Source organism: Pongo pygmaeus, chromosome X, assembly GCF_028885625.2.
Source record: "Pongo pygmaeus isolate AG05252 chromosome X, NHGRI_mPonPyg2-v2.0_pri, whole genome shotgun sequence".
In the NCBI taxonomy this organism is placed as follows: domain Eukaryota; kingdom Metazoa; phylum Chordata; class Mammalia; order Primates; family Hominidae; genus Pongo; species Pongo pygmaeus.
In genome coordinates, this window is record NC_072396.2 from 130,825,150 (window position 1) to 130,845,531 (window position 20,382).

The 20,382-nt window shown below is 28.2% G+C and overlaps 1 protein-coding gene across 1 annotated transcript in view; it reads right to left on the minus strand.

Moving 5' to 3' along the window:
- Nucleotides 1-1,607: 1,607 nt before the first annotated feature.
- The window catches only part of LOC129025308 (DDB1- and CUL4-associated factor 12-like protein 1), a 29,797-nt gene continuing 11,022 nt past the window's right edge, over nucleotides 1,608-20,382 (minus strand). Inside the window, exon 3 of the transcript XR_008497205.2 lies at nucleotides 1,608-2,957. The gene's annotated coding sequence lies outside the window, so the exon portion shown is untranslated. The remainder of the gene's footprint in view (nucleotides 2,958-20,382) is intronic.

Here is a 20,382-nt window from a genome sequence, read left to right on the forward strand (position 1 = left end):
AATGCACATACCTCAGTTAAAATCCTTTATTGTTAAAAATGCTAAAACTAAACTGAGCCTTCAGCTATTCATATGCTTTTTTCTGGTGGAGAGTTTTGCCTCAATGCTGGTGGCTGCTGACTGATCAGAGTGGTGTTTGCTGAAGGTTGGGGTGGCTGTGGCAATTTCTTAAAATAAGACAACAATGAAGTTTGTTGCATTGATTGATTCTTTCACAAAATATTTCTCTACAGCATATGATGCGTTTGATAGCATTTTAAAGATAGTAGAACTTCTTTTATAATTGGAATCAATCCTCTCAAATGCCTTTGCTGCTTTATAAACTGAGATTACGTAATATTACAAATCATTTGTTTACATTTCAACAATTTTCACAGCATCTTCATCAGGAGCAAATTCCATCTCAAGAGACCACTTTCTTTGATCATCTATAAAAAGCATTTCCTCATATGTTCAAGTCTTATCATGAGATTGCAGGGATTCATTCACATATTCAGGGTTCACTTCTAATTCCAGTTATCTTGCTATTTTCACCACATCTGCAGGTTTCTTACTCTAATGAAGTCTTGAAACCTTCATGTCATCCATGAGAGTTGGAATCAACTTCCTCCAAACTCCTATCAAAATGTTGATATTTTGACCTCCTTCCATGAATCACAAATGTTCTTAATGGCATCTTGAATGGCAAATCCTTTCTGCAAGGTTTTCAGTTTACTTTTCCCACATATCTCAGAGGAATCACCATTTCAGCTACGGTCTTATTAAATGTATTTCTTAAACAATAACACTTGAAAATCAAAATGACTTGTGGATCCATGGACTGCGTAATAAATGTTATATCAGCAATCATGAAAACAACATTAATCTTCTTACTCGTCACCATTAGAGCTATTGGGTGACCAGGTGTATTGTAAATGAATAGTAATATTTGAAAGGAACTGTTTTTGTTTTTGTTTTTCCCTGAGCAGTAGATTTCAACTGTGGGCTTAAAATATTCAGTAAACCATGAAGTAAATAAATGTGCCGTCATCCAGGCTTTGTTGTTTCTTTTATAGAGCACAGGCAGAGTAGATTCAGCATAATTCTTAAGGCCCTAGGATTTTCAGAATGGTAAATGAACATTGGCTTCAACTTAAAGTCACCAACAGCATTAGCCCCTGACAAGAGAGTCAGCCTGACCTTTCAAGCTTTGAAGCCAGGTATGGACTTCTCCTCTCTAGATATGAAAGTCCTAGATGGCACCTTTTTCCATTATCAAGCTATTTCATCCACATGGAAAATATGTTATTTAGTGTAGCCACCTTCATCAGTTATCTAACTAGTTAATAAGGATAACTTGCTGAATTTTCACATCAGCACTTGTCACTTCACCTTGAACTTTTAATTTTGGAGATGGTTTCTTTCCTTAAACCTTGTGAATCAACCTCTGCTACCTTCAAGCTTTTCTTCTGCAGCCCCCTCACCTCTCAGCCTTCATAGAATTGAAGAGAGTTAAGACATTGCTCTGGATTAGGTTTTGGCTTAAAAGAGTAATGTAGCTGGTTTGATCTTTTATCTAGACCATTAAAACTTTCTCCATATCAGTAATAAAGCTGCCTTGCTTTTTTATCATTCTTGTGTTCAGTGGTGTAGCACGTTTAATTTCCTTTGAGAACTTTTCCTTTGCATGCACAACTTGGCTAACTGCCATAAGTGCCTTAGCTTTTGGCCTGTCTTGGCTTTTGATGGGCCTTTGTGACTAAACTTAATTATTTCTAGGTTTTGATTTAAAGTGAGTGTTGTACAAATTATTTCTTTCACTTGAACACTTAGAGCCCATTGTATATTTATTAATTGACCTAACTTCAATATTGTTGCCTCTGACGGAATAGGGAGCCCCAAGAAAACAGAGAGACAGGGAAAGGGCCAATTGGTGAGGCAGTGAGAACATGTATAACATTCATTAAGTTCACCATCTTATATGGGTGTGGTTCCTGGTGCCCTAAAACAATTACAATAGTAACATCAAAGATTACTGTTTACAGATCACTATTACAGACATAATAGTGATAAAAATTTTGAAATACAGTCAGAATTACCAAAATGTGACACAGAAACATGAAGTGAACACATACTGATGAAAAAAAATGGTGCTGCTAGACTTGCTGGATGCAGAGTTGCCACAAACCTTCAACTTAAAAACAAAACAAAACAATAAACAACCCCCCCCCAAAAAAAACACTGCAATATCTGCAAAACACAAAGACAAAGCACAATAAAACCAGGTATGCCTGTATTAAAAAATGTACTAAAGTAAAATGGTTGTTAATAATGGATTTTTGTTTTCAAAGGAATGGAATTACTTGTGTAGATTTTTTTTTTCTAAGTTTATATATCAACCTGATACCACCATAGCAATCACGTAAAGCTGGGTGAGATTGTTTTAAAGAATGCCTTTCTTTTGAATTTAACATATACTTAATTTGGAAAGCAGTTTCTCCTTTCTGTTATATCAGTTAACAAGATAATTTCAAAAAGCATTACCAAAATACATATAAATAATGAGTCATCATCTTACAGACATGAAGTATACACCTATTGAATAAAAATAAACTTCTGCAATGACTATTTTATATCACAATATTACAGGACATCTTTACATGGCACATATTATTGATTTTTATCAACAAAACTTAGATTCAGGCCGGGCACGGTGACTCATGCCTGTAATCCCAGCAATTTGGGAGGTTGAAATGGGTGGATTGCTTGAGCTCAGGAGTTCGAGACCAGCCTGGGCAACATGGTGAAACCCCGCCTCTACCAAAAAATATAACAATTAGCCAGGCATGGTGGCGTGCACCTGTAGTCCCAGCTACTCAGGAGGCTGAGGTGGGAGGATAGCTTGAACCCAGAAGGTGGAGGTTGTAGTGAGCCACGATCCTGCCACTGCACTCCAGCCTGTGCAACAGAGTGAGACCCTGCCAAAAAAAAAAAAAAAAGTAGAAAAATTGTGATTTCATTCTTATTTAGCAATCTAGACACTAAACATATTTTTTTTCAACAAAAATCAGTGTCATCAAAAACAACTAAGTTAGGGGCTGTGGGTGTTCTTTTACAATTTCATTTTCGCATTCTCTGTAGGTACTCATAGTAAATGGCTCTTTCATATTTTAATTATGTCAGAAGTAGAAGTGTTTATAGATAGATTGAATTAGCCTCAAGTAAAAAAAATGTATTTTCAGTGGTAAATCTACTTTCATCTATGGATGATGCCTTTTGAATGTAGTTAAAGTTAAAAGTTTAATTTCACTTTACATTATTCATTTAAACTGGATTATGTGGAATAAAATGGTAAATATGCCTATGTGGGTTTGGACTACAGAGTTTGTAGCGTTTCATGTTCTTCCAGCAGTCAATAAATGAGTAACAATGACAACACTAAGGTTATAAATAATGGTTAATAATCTTGACAAAGTTATAACAATAGCACCTGAATGTAATCATAATAAAATCAGGAAATATATGCTATAAAAAATCTACTATTTTTTTATTTTTTATTTTTATTTTTATTCTTCTTCTTCTTCTTCTTCTTCTTATTATTATTATACTTTAGGCTCTATGGTACATGTGTGCAACGTGCAGGTAAGTTACATATGTATACATGTGCCATGCTGATGCACTGCACCCACCAACTCGTCATCTCCCAATGCTATCCCTCCCCCCTCCCCCCACCCCACAACAGTCCCCGAAGTGTGATGTTCCCCTTCCTGTGTCCATGTGTTCTCATTGTTCAATTCCCACCTATGAGTGAGAATATGCGGTGTTTGGTTTTTTGTTCTTGCGATAGTTTACTGAGAATGATGATTTCCAATTTCATCCATGTCCCTACAAAGGACAGGAACTCATCATTTTTTATGGCTGCATAGTATTCCATGGTGTATATGTGCCACATTTTCTCAATCCAGTCTATCATTGTTGGACATTTGGGTTGGTTCCAAGTCTTTGCTATTGTGAATAATGCTGCAATAAACATACGTGTGCATGTGTCTTTATAGCAGCACGATTTATAATCCTTTGGGTATATACCCAGTAATGGGATGGCTGGGTCAAATGGAATTTCTAGTTCTAGATCCCTGAGGAATGGCCACAATGACTTCCAATGGCAACAAAAGCCAAAATTGACAAATGGGATCTCATTAAACTGAAGAGCTTCTGCACAGCAAAGGAAACTACCATCAGAGTGAACAGGCAACCTACAAAATGGGAGAAAATTTTCGCAACCTACTCATCTGACAAAGGGCTAATATCCAGAATCTACAATGAACTCCAACAAATTTACAAGAAAAAAACAAACAACTCCATCAAAAAGTGGGCGAAGGACATGAACAGACACTTCTCAAAAGAAGATATTTATGCAGCCAAAAAACACATGAAAAAATGCTCACCATCACTGGCCATCAGAGAAATGCAAATCAAAACCACAATGAGATACCATCTCACACCAGTTAGAATGGCAATCATTAAAATGTCAGGAAACAACAGGTGCTGGAGAGGATGTGGAGAAATAGGAACACTTTTACACTGTTGGTGGGACTGTAAACTAGTTCAACCCTTGTGGAAAAATCTATTTATTAGGGAAATTATTACCAAAAATTAATATCATTTCAAGTAGTTATGAATCCTCTTTGCTGAAAAAATTAATGTTAATAATTATTTTTCAATACAAATACACTGCATTTGTGTAAAGGAAGGCGATATATTGAAGAATGCTTGCTCACCCCGAATTCCATGATTTTTTTTATATAACACCAAAACACAAGCAACAGAAGGCAAAATAAGCAAGTAAGACTATATAAAACTAAAAAGTTTTAGTGTAACACTGGGAAAACATCATCAAAATGAGAAAGAAAGCCACGAAATGTGAAAGCATGTATGGAACCATACATCTGTTAGGAGATGAATATTTAAAATATATAAGGAACTCATACAACTCAATAGTAAATATATATATATAAAATGTATATATATAAATATATATACATAAAAATATATATAAATATATATACATAAAAAATATATCAATATATATATAAAAATATTTACATGTATACAAATATATATGAATATATCAATATATATAAATATATAAATGTACAAATATATATAAATATATATAAATATATAACTATATCTAAATATATATAAATATATATAAAAATATATATTTATATAAATATATAAAAATATATATTATATATATAAAATATATATATTTATATATATGAAAATATATATATAACTATATGAAAATATCTAAATATAAATATATAAAAATATCTATCTTTATATATAAATATATAAAAATATCTATCTTTATATATAAATATATAAAAATATTTATACTTATATATAAATATATAAAAATCTATATATATATAAATATATCTATTTATATATAAATATATAAAAATATTTATATTTATATATAAATATAAAAATATATATTTATATATAAATATATAAAAATATGTATTCATATATAAATATATAAAAATATATACATATGTAAATATATACATATAAAAATATATATATAAATATATGTAAATATAGAAATATATATAAATATATAAATATATATGTAAATATGTAAATATATATATAAATATATAAATATATATAAATATATAAACATATAAATATATATAAATATATAAACATATAAAAATATATATGAATATATAAATATATAAATATATCTAAATCCATCTAAAAATATATAAATATATATATGAATCTATATAACAATATAGAAATATATAAATCTATATAAAAAATGTAAATATATGAAAATATATAAATGTATATGAAATATATCAATATATAAATATATAAATATACAAACATATATAAATATATAAATATATAAACTTATATATCAATATATAAATATATCTAAATCCATCTAAAAATATATAAATATATATATGAATCTATATAAAAATATATGAATATATATATAAATCTATATAAAAATATGTAAATATATAAAAATATATAAACATATATAAAAATATATATAAATATATATGTGAATATATAAATATATATAAATATATATGAATATATATAAATATATAAATATATAAATATATATGAATATATATAAATATATGAATATGTATATAAATATATAAATATATATACACATATATATGAATATAAATATATAAATATATATACACATATATATGAATATATATAAATATATAAATATACACATGAATATATATAAATATATAAATATCTATAAATATATAAATATATAAATATATAAATATCTATAAATATATAAATATATAAATATATAAATATCTATAAATATATATAAATCTATGAATACATATAAATATAAATACATATATAAATACATATAAATATAAATACATATATAAATATATAAATACATATATAAATATATGCAACTATATAAATATATAAATATAGATAAATATATAAATATCTAAATATCTAAATATATATAAATATATAAATCTATAAATATATATAAATATATAAATCTATAAATATATATATAAATCTATAAATCTATAAATATATAAATATATATAAATATATATAAATCGATATAAAAATATATAAATATATATATAAACCTATATAAAAATATGTAAATATATATAAATCTATATAAACATATATAAATATATATAAATGGATATGAATAGAAATATATAAATATGTAAATATATAAATATATGAATATAAATATATAAATATATAAATACATATAAATGTAGATAAATATATAGAAATATATATAAATATAGATAAATATCTATATAAATATATAAATACATGTAAATATAAATAAATATATATGAATATATATAAATATAGATGAATATATATAAATATATATGAATAGATAAATATATACAAATATAGATCTATATATATAAATATATACATATAAATTTATAAATATATAAATATATAAATATCTATAAATATATAAATATATATAAACATATAAACAGATATAAATATATATATAAATATATGAATATATATAAATATATATAAATAAAGAAATATATATAAATATATATATAAAATATAAATATATATAAATATATATATAAATATATAAATATATATACATATATAAATATATAAATATATATACATATATGAATATATAAATATATATAAATATATATGAATATATAAATATATAAATCTATATAAATATATAAATATATAAATCTATATAAATATATAAATATATAAATCTATATAAAGATATATAAACATATAAATATGTATACATATATAAATATATAAATATAGATAAATATATAAATATATATAAATATATAAATATATACATATATAATTATATATAAAAATATATACATATATAAATATATAAATATATATTAAAATACATATATAAATATGTATAAATATATATATAAGTGTGTATAAATATATATAAATGTATATATAAATATATATAAATATATAAGTATATATAAATATATATAAATATATAAGTATATATAAATATATAAATATATAAAAATATATATAAATATATAAAAATATATATATCTAAATATATATGAATAAATATATATAAATATATATAAATATATATAAATATATATAAAAATATATATAAAAATATATAAAGATATATAAATATATATATAAAAAAATAAAGATACATATAAATATATATATAAATAAATATAAATATATAAGTATATATAAATATATAAATAAATATGAATATATATAAGTATATATAAATATATAAATATATATAAATATATATAAATATATAAATATATATAAATATATAAATATATATAAATATATATCAATATATATAAATATATAAATATATATAAATATATAAATATATAAATATATATAAAAATATATATATAAATATATAAATATATGTATAAATACAGATATACAAATATATATAAATATATATAATATATAAATATATATAAATATATATAATATATAAATATATATAAATATATATAAATATATATAATATATAAATATATATAAATATATATAATATATAAATATATATAAATATATATAATATATAAATATATATAAATATATAATATATATAAATATACATAAATATATATATAAATACATATAAATATATAAATATATACATAAATATAAATATATATCTATATATATAAATATATAAATATATATCAATATATATCAATATATAAATATAGATAAATATAGAAAAATATAGATAAATATATAAATATATAAATATATAAATTTATAAATATATAAATATATATAAAAATATATATATTTATAAAACATTGAATAATCCATACAAAAATGGGCAAAGGATCTGAATGGACATTTTTCCATAAGAAACGTACAACAGGTACAGTCATGTGCTGCTTAACAAAGGAGATACCTCTGAGAAATATGTCTTTAGGCATTTTTGTCACTGTGCAAACCTCATAGAGTATACTTACACAAACCTGAATGATATAGTCTACTGCACACCTAAGCTACGTGGTATGACCTATTGCTCCTATGCTACAAACCTATACAGCATGGCACAGTACCAAATACTATAGGCAATGATAACACAGTGCTAAGTATTTGTGTATCAAAATATATCTCACCATAGAAAATATACAGTAAAACACAGTATAAAAGATAAAAAATATGTACACCTGTAAGGGCACTTACGATGAATGGAGTTTGCAAGACTAGAAGTTTCTCTGTGTGGATCAATGAGTGAGTGGTAAGTGAATGTGAAGGCCCAGGACATTATGATATATGACTGTAGACTTTACAACATTGTACTTAGGCTACACTAAATTTATAATACATATTTTTGTTTCTTCCATAAAAACTTAATCTTTGCTTCCTGTAACTTTTTTACTTTACAAGTTTTGTAAGCTTTTGGCTCTTGTAATAGTTTAAAACACAAGCACATTATACAGCTATAAAGTATTTTATTTCTTTATATTCATATTCTATATGCTTCTTTCTACTTTTAAACTTTTACCTTTTTTTAAGTTTTTAAACTTTTGTCTTATAAAATAAGACACAATCACACACATTAGTGTAGACCTACACAGGGTCAGAGTCATTCATATCACTGTCTTCCACCTCCACATTTTGTCCCACTGGTAGGTCTTCAGGGGCACTCACACACATGGAGCTGTCATCTCCTATGATAACAATGCCTTCTTCTGGAATACCTCTTGAAGGACCTGCCTGAGGATGTTTTACACCTAAAAGTTTTTTTTTTTTTTCCATAAGTAGAAGAAGCACACTGTAAAATAATGATAAAATGTATGGTATAGTAAATAAATAAACCAGTAACATAGGCATGCATTATCATTATCAAGTGTTATGTACTGTATATAACTGTATATTTTAGACTATTACACGACTCCAGGTGCAGTTTGTTTACACTAGCATCATCACAAAGATGAGTAATGAGTTGCACTATGATTGCTATACTGTCATTAGGCAATAGGAGTTTTTCAGCTCTATTATAATCTTATGGGTCTGTTGTGGCCTGAAACATCATTACACAGTTCGTAACTGTATATGAAAAGCTGCTCGATATGACTAATCATTAGGAATATGTAAATCAAAATGACAGTGAAGTATCATCTCACAAGTTTTAGGATGGCTATTATGAAAAAGACAAGAGATGATAATTGTTTAGAGAGGATGTAGAGTAAAGAGAACCCTTGCACCCAGTGAAAATGTAAATTGGTATCTCCATTATGGAAAACAATATGGAGATTAATCAAAAAATCAAAAATAGAATTTCACTATAATCCAATAATACCACATCTGTGTATCCAAATGACATTAAATCAATATCTCAAAGAGATATCTGCACCTCTATTCTTATTGCAGCATTATTCACGATAGCCAAGATATGAGCCAAACTGAGTGTCCCTCAACTGATAAATAGATTAAGAAATTGTGATATATTTTCCTATGTGAATATATATAATAAAATATTGTTCAGCCAAAAAAGGAGGAAATTCTACCACATTCACAACATGTGTGAACGTGGCAGACATTATGTTAAGTGAAATAAGCCAGGAACATAAAGACAAATACTGTATGATCTCACTTATATGTGGGATCTAAAAAGTTGAAGTTACAGAAACAGAAAGTAGAATAATGGTTACTAGGGGATAAGGAATAGGGAAAATGAGATGTTGATGAAAGATACAAACTTTTAGTTATAAGATGAACAAGTTCTGGGGATCTAATGTATGGCCTGGATGGTGATATATGTGTTAATATATTTTATTGGGGTTATCTTTATACAATGTACATGTATATCAAATAAACACATTTTATATATTAAATCTATTTAATATATGTCAAATAAGTATTTCAAAAATTAAAAATACGAAAAATTTAAAACTAAAAATAAATAAGAGGCCAGTTTATTGAAGAACTTCTACCTACCCTGGATGTAAATAAAGCCATATTTTTTAGATTTGTTAAGCACTACTGTGACAGTAAGCAAATATAAATTACTCCTTATACCGCAACTTCCAAAAAAAATGCTTTATGTTAATTTCAGTGTATAATTAATTGTATTCCTTGCCACTATAATTCATTGTTCTTTTAAATGATAGTTTTTTTTTGTTTTCATTGAGCTTTTCCTTAAAATTTTGGTCAAACTGATATGTTCTTATATTGGCAATTATTGAACAATGCTATCTTTATTATCTAAAATTGAATGAAAATGATAACTGGGATACGACAGAACACAGACACTTAGTAAGGATTTTTAAGAAAACGTTTTTTGTTCCCCTTTGTTCCTTTGCTTTCCCCTGTTACTGAAAGACTTTCTGATATTACAGCTATTTAACCCTTTTCCCATTTACAAAAAAAAAGTGCAGCTCGTTGCCAGTGCTCATTTGTTTTTACATAAACATGCTCTTTGAGGCTGAAGCAAATCTGATTTTTAATGTGAAAATAAAATATTAAAACTACTTTTTGGAGTTATTTCTAAAGAGAACTAACATCAGAATCATCTATTTCAGAAAAATCAGATGCATCAAATGCATCTTCAGCAAACAACTGTTCGAGAATGATGTTAACATCACGTGTAGGAATGCTACCTTTTCCAGGATTTTTACTCTTGTTTCCAAAGTCGATATACCAGAATGATGTGAAAATAATAAAAGCAATATATTCCATGGCAAAGTTACCTTGAGGTAAAAGCTGCAGTCGGAAGCACCGCTGGCGAGTATTCTCAGGGCAAATGGGAAAAGGGTTAAAGAGTAAGGCATATTATATTATGTACCTTTTCAGGAGCAAATTTTATTTGAAAAAAAATAATTTCTAGTTTGTCTTTATGCACATGCAAGCAAGCATCATATAAATCTTTAAAATTATTTTAAGTATGCTTCAAATACATTAATTCTACTTGAACATTTTTTAAAGAGTTAATGTTGACTGTTTTTTAAACAGTACAATATGGACACAGGAAAATCAATGAGCTCCACCAGGATCCATGTTCTAAAGTCCCTGACCTATGTTTATCCAGATAATGAGTTACCCTAAGAGACCCGGGTTGAGATTCATTCTCTCTCTCTCTCTCTCTCTCTCTCTGTCTCTCTCTTTAATATACACACAAACACACTACAAGAAGAGAAGCAATCAGAGGCATGGATATACATGGGGCAAGCAAATATCTGACTACAAAGCCTACTAAATGAACTATAAGATCTGATGGCAAATAAAGATCTAAGCAGGCAAGGAGATAGAATCAGGGTTGGGGTAGTGTCTTATGGAAGTAATTTAACACAAAGAAATATAAACACTGTGACAGATCAGAAAATAAAACACAGTAGTAATTAACAAGTGTTTACGGAACGAGGCTTAGTGTCCGATTTTAGGATAGTAGCATTTATTTCCTCCGTGCCCTGATTAAATGGGTATTTTTTCCTGTATTGGAGTGGCTCTGAGCAAAAAGTGTTCAGAGATTTTCAGGTAAATTATTCTGAATTTGGCAGGATTTTATTCCAAATTTGAACTGATGTAAATGTACAATGAAAAGCTATTCGACTATGGTAAATTAATTAGTGGCATATCTGAGTGTATCATGGAACATAACAAAAGTTTGTTTAAACTGAAGTTCTCTTATTTTATTATAGACATTATTATCTACTGGTGTGGTAATGTATATATACACTTATATTAAGTATGCAGGTTTATTTTTATAGCTTGAAGCCTCCATTAGTAATGTTTTTCATCGAATTAATATACTTACCAAGGTATAAACACTTACTTAAGAAGTAAGAAACAATTTTGATGGAACTGTAAACAGGATACTAACAAATGAGTCATAACTAGTTCTTCCCCATCAATGTCTCGTGTTCCTTCTACAGACTTGTAATTTTGAGTTATGCACACAATTATACATGCCATAAATATTCTTACAGTATACTTATTTTGACAAAACCAAACATATTATATTTAGCATAAATAGATCAACAGGAAAATAAAGGCAGTTCACTTAGGAGAAAGAAAATATACTCACAAACAAATTTTAAAAACCATAGTAAGCTACTCCTGATTTTCAGATTGCATACCATTAAAGGATCAGACAACTTGTTTCATTGCAATGAAAATGGCATAATATTAAATATTATTGCAGGTAAGTGAGTGAGTGTTTGAATGCGCTAATATTTTGTAACATACTATTTAATGTGTTTGAAAAATAACTATTTTGTTTTAGATTAATTTATCTTAAGATTTTCCATTACAACAAGGCCCAATATTAATGTACTTAGTAGCTTGGAGTATTAAAAAGAACTGCAGACATTATTTTGAACACTTTTCCTATAATTATACAACTTCCTATTCTTACAATTTCCCGGCAGTTAATAAATAATACATGATTTACCAAGAGTAAAATAATCACTCTATTCCTATGAACTTCACTGAAAATAATCTTAGATAAGTGATAGCAGATAGCAACTCAGTATTGATTTTCTTTCCCAGTAGTGATTTTCTACTCAGTATTGATTTTCTTTTTCTGGGTGGCCTGGACCTCACCCAGTCCCCGCAGACCACAGGGACTGCAGAATCTCTGGGTTCTGAGACCACTTGAAATATAAATCACACACTGGGTAGAAATTTGGGGAACATCATATAGGGATACCATTCTGTGCAAATGATTTGTTATTCATGCAAGACAAGTTTAGAGAGCAATCCTTTGGAAACATGGTAAATAGTTTCAAATTATTTCTAGTCACATGATGAAAGACCTCATATCAGTTTATTTAATATGTGGCCAATTACCATTAACTTATGTAAAGCTCTCATCTGGAGACACTTCCTCTAAAATTAGATGACTATTACATTCACTGATGCCCCATGGGCCACTCTCAGCATTGCAAGGTGTACTGAATTCTTCCGCACAGGAGACAATTATTAGACATCATTTCCAATGTTTCACAAAATACTAATCTAATAAGCTTATCTATAAAATAAAAAGTTGGGGAAGGGGTTCAGTATGGCTAATTAGAGCCATCTCCTACTCTCCTTCTCCACTAAGAAGAATCACATAGTGGGTAGATATTCACACTTTGAATAGACAAACTACTTAGAAAATGCCATTAAGTAAAATTGATATGAGAAGAACTATAAAATCTTCACCATCTTAGATTAATTAAATAAATTTAATTTGTTGTGATAAACCCTTCTAGAAAATACTCTGTGCCAGAGAGCTTTGCTGATAAATGCTTCCAAGTACTTAAGGCAGAAAAAAAACTACATATACATATCCAAATTTTCTGAAACAATCTCATAGAATAATAAAAAGGGAGTACTTTCTCACTTTTTAAGAGGCCAGTGTAGACTGATACTCAAACTGGAAATTAATAATAATAATAATATAAATAACACAGATCTGTATCTCTTGATAATATAGATGTAAAAATCCTAAATTAAATAGTAATAAATCCAGCCAAGTAATATGTGAAAAGATAATCCAGGAAGACCAAGTGCGGATTATTTCAGGAAAGCAAAATTCCTTTAATATTAACAATACATAATTTCATGTAACAGACCATATTAACAGAATAAAGATAGAAATTACTTGATTATTTCAATATAGATACAAACAATAGCATTTAATAAAATCTGACACCAAAAGAACATAACACTAACTTAAACAAATTGAAGACAAAGCAGCTCACATTGCCCCATTTTTTAAATCAAATTCCAAAACATATAAAACTAATTTATGGTGTTAGAAGTCATCAGGACAGTTACCTTTCTCTCATAAAGAGGAGGCATGGCAGAGGCAGTGTTGACATGCCAATACTGTCCTAGTTGTACATCTGGTCATTGGTTATATGGGTGTAACAAATTTGTAAGAAATTCTTGATCTTGTGATTTGTGAACTTTTCTATTTGTGTATACTTCAATAAAAACATTTTAAGTAGCTCATAAAGCTAAAGGAAAATATAACGTTTTGAGATGGTTCTAGAGTAAAAGTAGGATAGTGTAGGTATCCCATATTGAAAATAATTCTTATATTGTTGTATATCCTAGCTGTAGACTTTGAAGCATATTAGGAAGATAAAAGGTGCATACCAATTCGTCAATCATAAAGTACTACTTACGGAAACATACTCTTAACTCCACTGGTAGTATAAAGCGATTGGGGAATTTTTCTAATACATCTTTCATAGACGTTAGGATGCTTTTCTGTTTTCAAGGTGCCTATGATGTTTCTGGGAATATACATTGAAAGTGCATATCACCGGACGATATAAATAACTGTATAAAATGTTTTATAGTTTCTAAAATATAAAGTTGGCTTTAAAAGGAAACACAATTGTTTTAATAAATTCAAATGAAAGTAAAACAAAGCAACATTAAAAACTTCTTTATGTGTAATTGCATGTCATATTACTTTATAAATCAATTCCGATACACACAAAGAGGAAAAAATGTGAGATACTAAGATTTTACATTATTGAGGAAAAAGTAATACTCATCAAATAAAGTAACCTATTTTATAGTGATGGGGGTCCTGCTATGTTGACCGGGCTGGACTTGAACTCCTAGCCTTTAGCAGTCCTCGCATCTTAGCCTCTCAAAGTGCTGAGATTACAGGCCTGAGCCACCATGCCCAGCCTCATAAAATAACATTTGTCAGTGAAGTCTAATATACAGTGTGATGAGCCATATTCGATTATTTACATTTTAGGAGAATGCAATTCATTGTTTACATTATGAGTTTTCTTATTTCAGTTAAAATTCATTGAACATACAATATGCTGTGTATGCTTTTCAAGTTGCTGAGGATGCACAGGCAAATTTAACAGGGATAAATTTCCAACTCTCACACTAACAAGAATAAAAGCATTACAGCCAAAATTTGAGTCTAAAATGATGTCATGCATCTAAATCATACCTGGCTCTATTCCATGCAATGCATTGAACTCTAAGAGAGACCAGATAATTGGAGGCTCAACCACTAAATCAGCTGTTTCCAAATTTTAAAGGGCATCAAAATTACTGGGGCCACTGTTCAAATTAGTTTTTCTGTGCTAGCCAGGAATCTGCGTTTTGTTTGACTTGATGTGGCTTGGTAAGATTTCAGGTGACTGTGGTATAGCTAATTCTAGGACCATACTTTAGGAAATACCTGTCCAAAGGAATCAGGTATCCAAACACTGACCAAAAGTTAAGTTCCATTTTCTCCTTTATCCTCTTAAGTCCTAATTTATACACAAATATAAGTGATTTGAACTTTTGTAGCTTTTGTCTCTGTTTGCACTTGAAAGCTCAAAAGGAACAAATAACTTTCTCGTGACAGAATCATAGGCAATATTATTAAGATATTCTCATAAAATAAAGTGAAGATAAATAAAATGTAGTTTGTGTATTTGCCTGGGGCATGGTTTTTATTATGATACTTAAAAAATAATCTTCACTAACCATCTTAAGAGAAGCTAAACACAAATATAGAGAAGGCATGTCTGGGAAAAAAGTCATGACTAGCAATTACCTGTTGGAAAATGATAAACATTTAAAATTACCACCATATTTTAACAAGTTTTCTATATCTCTGAATTCATGGAACCATGACTGATATTTTATGCTTAGAAAACATACTTCCATGAAGTATTTTAATAATTCTATGCTGAAATCTGATCATAATATTTGCTCAATGAAAGATCATTCCTTTTGAAACTATTATTTTCTTGCTGTAGTTCTCATCTTTTGAATTTTGTGGTTGTTGAGAAGAGAAATAGATTAATCAAGTATGTTGGTACATATTTTTTTCTTGCCCTGCTTAGTACATAACTATTTTCTATATAGATTCTAACTCTTATAATTTTAAGAGTTTATAAAATGTGTCTACTTTGTGCATTATAATTAAAGATCAATATAAAAACCAATGAAAACATTTTAGGTAATCATCGTGTCTAAGTACAGCTGTATACTTAAGCATTCATATTCTACACTAACTTCTGGCTCCCATTCACAAGAGTGTTTTTTTCTCATTGTAATAACTGTATATGTCATTTTAAAAACTACATATAATTTTTAAAAATTATAATTACTTTTTAGAAAATATGATTTCAGGAAGTTGTTGAAAGTATAAATGACATAGAAAAGTGAATAATGCTTATAAACAATACTCAATATCAAATGAACTTAGTAAATAGAAATTATAGAATGGAGCCCACTCAGTGTTCAGTTGTGGAACAGGCCAAAAAATGGTTTGGTTATGCCTTTATTAAAACTAACATGACATATCTGAAACAATATTTACAATTCACTGTGTAGAGTAAGCCACTCCTTGATATCAGAATTTGGAGATATATTTGAGGATGGTGAACACAAACACCTAGAGAATTTCTACGTAAGGCTTAAGTGATGTCACATCCTGAAGATAATCTTCATCTACCTCAACATTTTCCAGACTTGCCATGAAGATACTATTTAGTGCCTTTAGTCAATACAGGATCATCTGTATTTCAAAGCAATCACAATTAATACTCAAAGAATAAACTAATCCTTGATCAGAGCTGGTGCAATTATTCATAATGATTTTCAATTTATAGAAATTTAAAAAGGCAAGTGACGCTAATGAAAATACCACTTTTCTTTTTTTTTTATAATTTCAACTTTTACTTTCGATTCAAGGGGTACATATGCAGGTTTGTTACATGGGTGTATTTTGTGATGCTGAGGTTTGAGGTGTGAATGATCCCATCACCCAGATAGTGGCCATAGTACTCAATAGTTAGTTTTTCAACCCTTGCCCCCCTCTTGCTTTCCCCTCTCAAGTAGTCCCCAGTGTCTATTGTTCCCATCTTTATGTCCATCCATACTCAATGTTTAGCTCCCACTTATAAGTGAGAACATGTGTTATTTGGCTTTCTGTTCCAGTGTTTCTTTATTCACTTAAGATAATGGGCTTCGGTTTCATCCATGTTGCTGCAAAAGACATGATTTTGCTTTTTCTTATGGCTGTGTCATAATACATTTTGTATATGTACCACAGAAAATGCCACTTTTCAAATGCCATAATAGTTTGGGTTTAATATAGATTTTTCTCCTAAGGATTCAGTCATTTAAAGGATTCAGTCGTTTAATGGTTGCCTCATATTTGAATAAAAAACAAAACAAAACAAAAAAAAACATAGCAACTAACTTGTGCAAAATATAAAGACTTAAGCCAATGGTATTTTAATTCTCTGAATTAATTTCTAAAAAAACTTTTCTCAAAACTGAGCCAAAAATGGTGGGAAAGACAAAGCATCCTTTTAATAAATGGATATCATTGCTCTTCTCAGTACTACACATAATAAGACGCTGAAAAACTATCTGGAAGTGAATATGATGAGTAACTAATAGTACTGTACTAATATTACTGGAAGTGAATGGAAATGTGTGTAATATTACAAGAATTTTTGGAGCAGATACCATCTTAGTAGCCCATATAAATTGGAGAATACTAAATAGAGTCCCAATATACAAACTGTGGAAGGTGAAAAGAATGTTAATATGACTATCTATTAATAGAAGTATGTATAGTAAAATTATCTGATATCATTGAATATAGAGATGTCATAATTCTCATTTATAATGAAGTGATATGCTCCTAAGCAACAAGAAAGTCAAATCAAAGGAATTTTATTTTTATTTACAAAGTAAGAAAATCAATTTGTTCAAAATATGAGTTTTTTAGGCATGTATTGTGCTATGCGTTTTATTGAGGGGTGCAAAGTAAAAAAAAATATTGAAAGGTGCTTCTAAACAAGAATATATTAACAAATCACTAATGAGAGTAAAGTGTCATGGAAATATGAGTTCGGAAGTTCATACTTTATTCACAATTGGATATAAAGAGATATTTAAAAAAGAGAAAAATAAAAATGCTAGTCATTATAAAATGTTGCAACATTTGTAAACATAGATGGTATATAAAAAAGTTTAAAAATGATTTGGCATCCTACTTTTATATTCCTATATATCTATCCTGATTATCAATACTCCAAAATTTTTTAAGGGTCTGAAATGAGACTAGGTATTTCTAGTTACAAATAATATTAAGTTACAAATAATATCAAGATGGCTATTTTAGAATATTTTCCTTTCTGAAATTGTTTAGAAGTTAGTTACTTGCTGTTATGCAATTTGATCTATAAAATAGAGTAGATAGCAAGAAGTAGTTTGTCTCATCCACTATTTAAAACAGATTTTGTCTAAAGTATAATTAAAAAAAACAGATTTTGTCACAGTATACTCTAATATTAAGTTTAAAATTAGTTTCATGTGTTCAAAGTTTCTATGATGCTTTGATCTATCAATTGCCACTGAAAGTGACATAGCCTCTACTTACAACAAATCTTTTTTATTAATGTATTCCTAAGAAATTTCAAGTGAAGTTCAATTGTAAGAAATGTATACCCTGTAGAATACAAAATCAACATTCAAAAATCAGTAGTGTTTGTATGCACTAACAGTGAACTATCCAGAAATCAAGAAAATAATTCCATTTACAATAGTTAAGAAAAAAGGGTAAGTGTAAATTTAACCAAGGACGTGAAAGACATATACATTAAAAACTATAAACATCAACGAAATAAATTGAAGAAGACACAAACATATAGGAAGATGTCCCATGTTCATGGATTGAAAAGTCCATATTAACCAAAGTGATTTACAGATTCAATGCAATCCCTATCCAAGTTCCAATGCCATTTCTTACAGAAATAGAAAAAACAATCCTAAAACTAATATGGAACCACAAAAATCCACAAATAGCCAAAGTGATCCTCATCAAAAAGAACAAAGCTAGAAGCATCGCACTATCTGATGTTAAAATTTACTACAAAGCTACAGTAATCAAAATAGCATTGCACTGGAAAAACATACACATGGAACAATAGAACAAGATAAAGAGCTCAGAAGAAAACCCATAAATTTATAGCCAATTGATTTTTGACAAAGAGGCCAAAAACACAGAATGGGGAAAGGACAGTCTCCAAAAACTGGTGTCGGGAAAACTGTATATCCATATGCAGAAGGATGAATTTGAATCTTTCTTTCATAACATATGACTTAAACATAAGACCTGAAACTCTAAAACTACTAAAGGAAAACATAGAGGAAAATTATCTTGACGTTGGTTTGGGCAAAGATTTTTTTTGGATATGACCCTGAAAGCACAAGCAATAAAAAGCAAAAATAGACAATGAAATTTTATCAGATGAAAAAGCTTCTTCACAGCAAAAGAAAAAACAGAGTGAAAACACAACCCACATCGTAGAAGAAAATATTTGCAAGCCATACATCTGATAAGAGGTTAATATCCAAAATATATAAGGAACTCAAATGACTTAATAACAAGAAAACAAATAACCAGATCAGAAAATGAGCAAAAAACCTGAAGAGACATGTATCATAATAAGACATGCAAATAATCCACAGGTTCATGAAAAATTCTCAATATAAGTAAACATTAGAGGAATGCAAATTAAACACACCATGAGCTATAACTTCACACCTGTTAGAATAGCTGCAATCAAAAAGGAAATATATGTGTTTCAGAATGGAGAGAAAAGGGAACTCTTGTTTACTGCTGGTGGAAATATAAATTAGTACAGCCATTATGAATAACGGTCTGGAGGTTCCATAAAAGACAAAAAATAGAACTATCACATGATTTGGCAATTTCACTATGGGTTATAGATCTAAAAATTTGAAATCAGTAAGTCAAAGAGATATATGCACTCCACTGTTTATTGCAGCACTATTCACAATAGCAAAGATATGGAATCA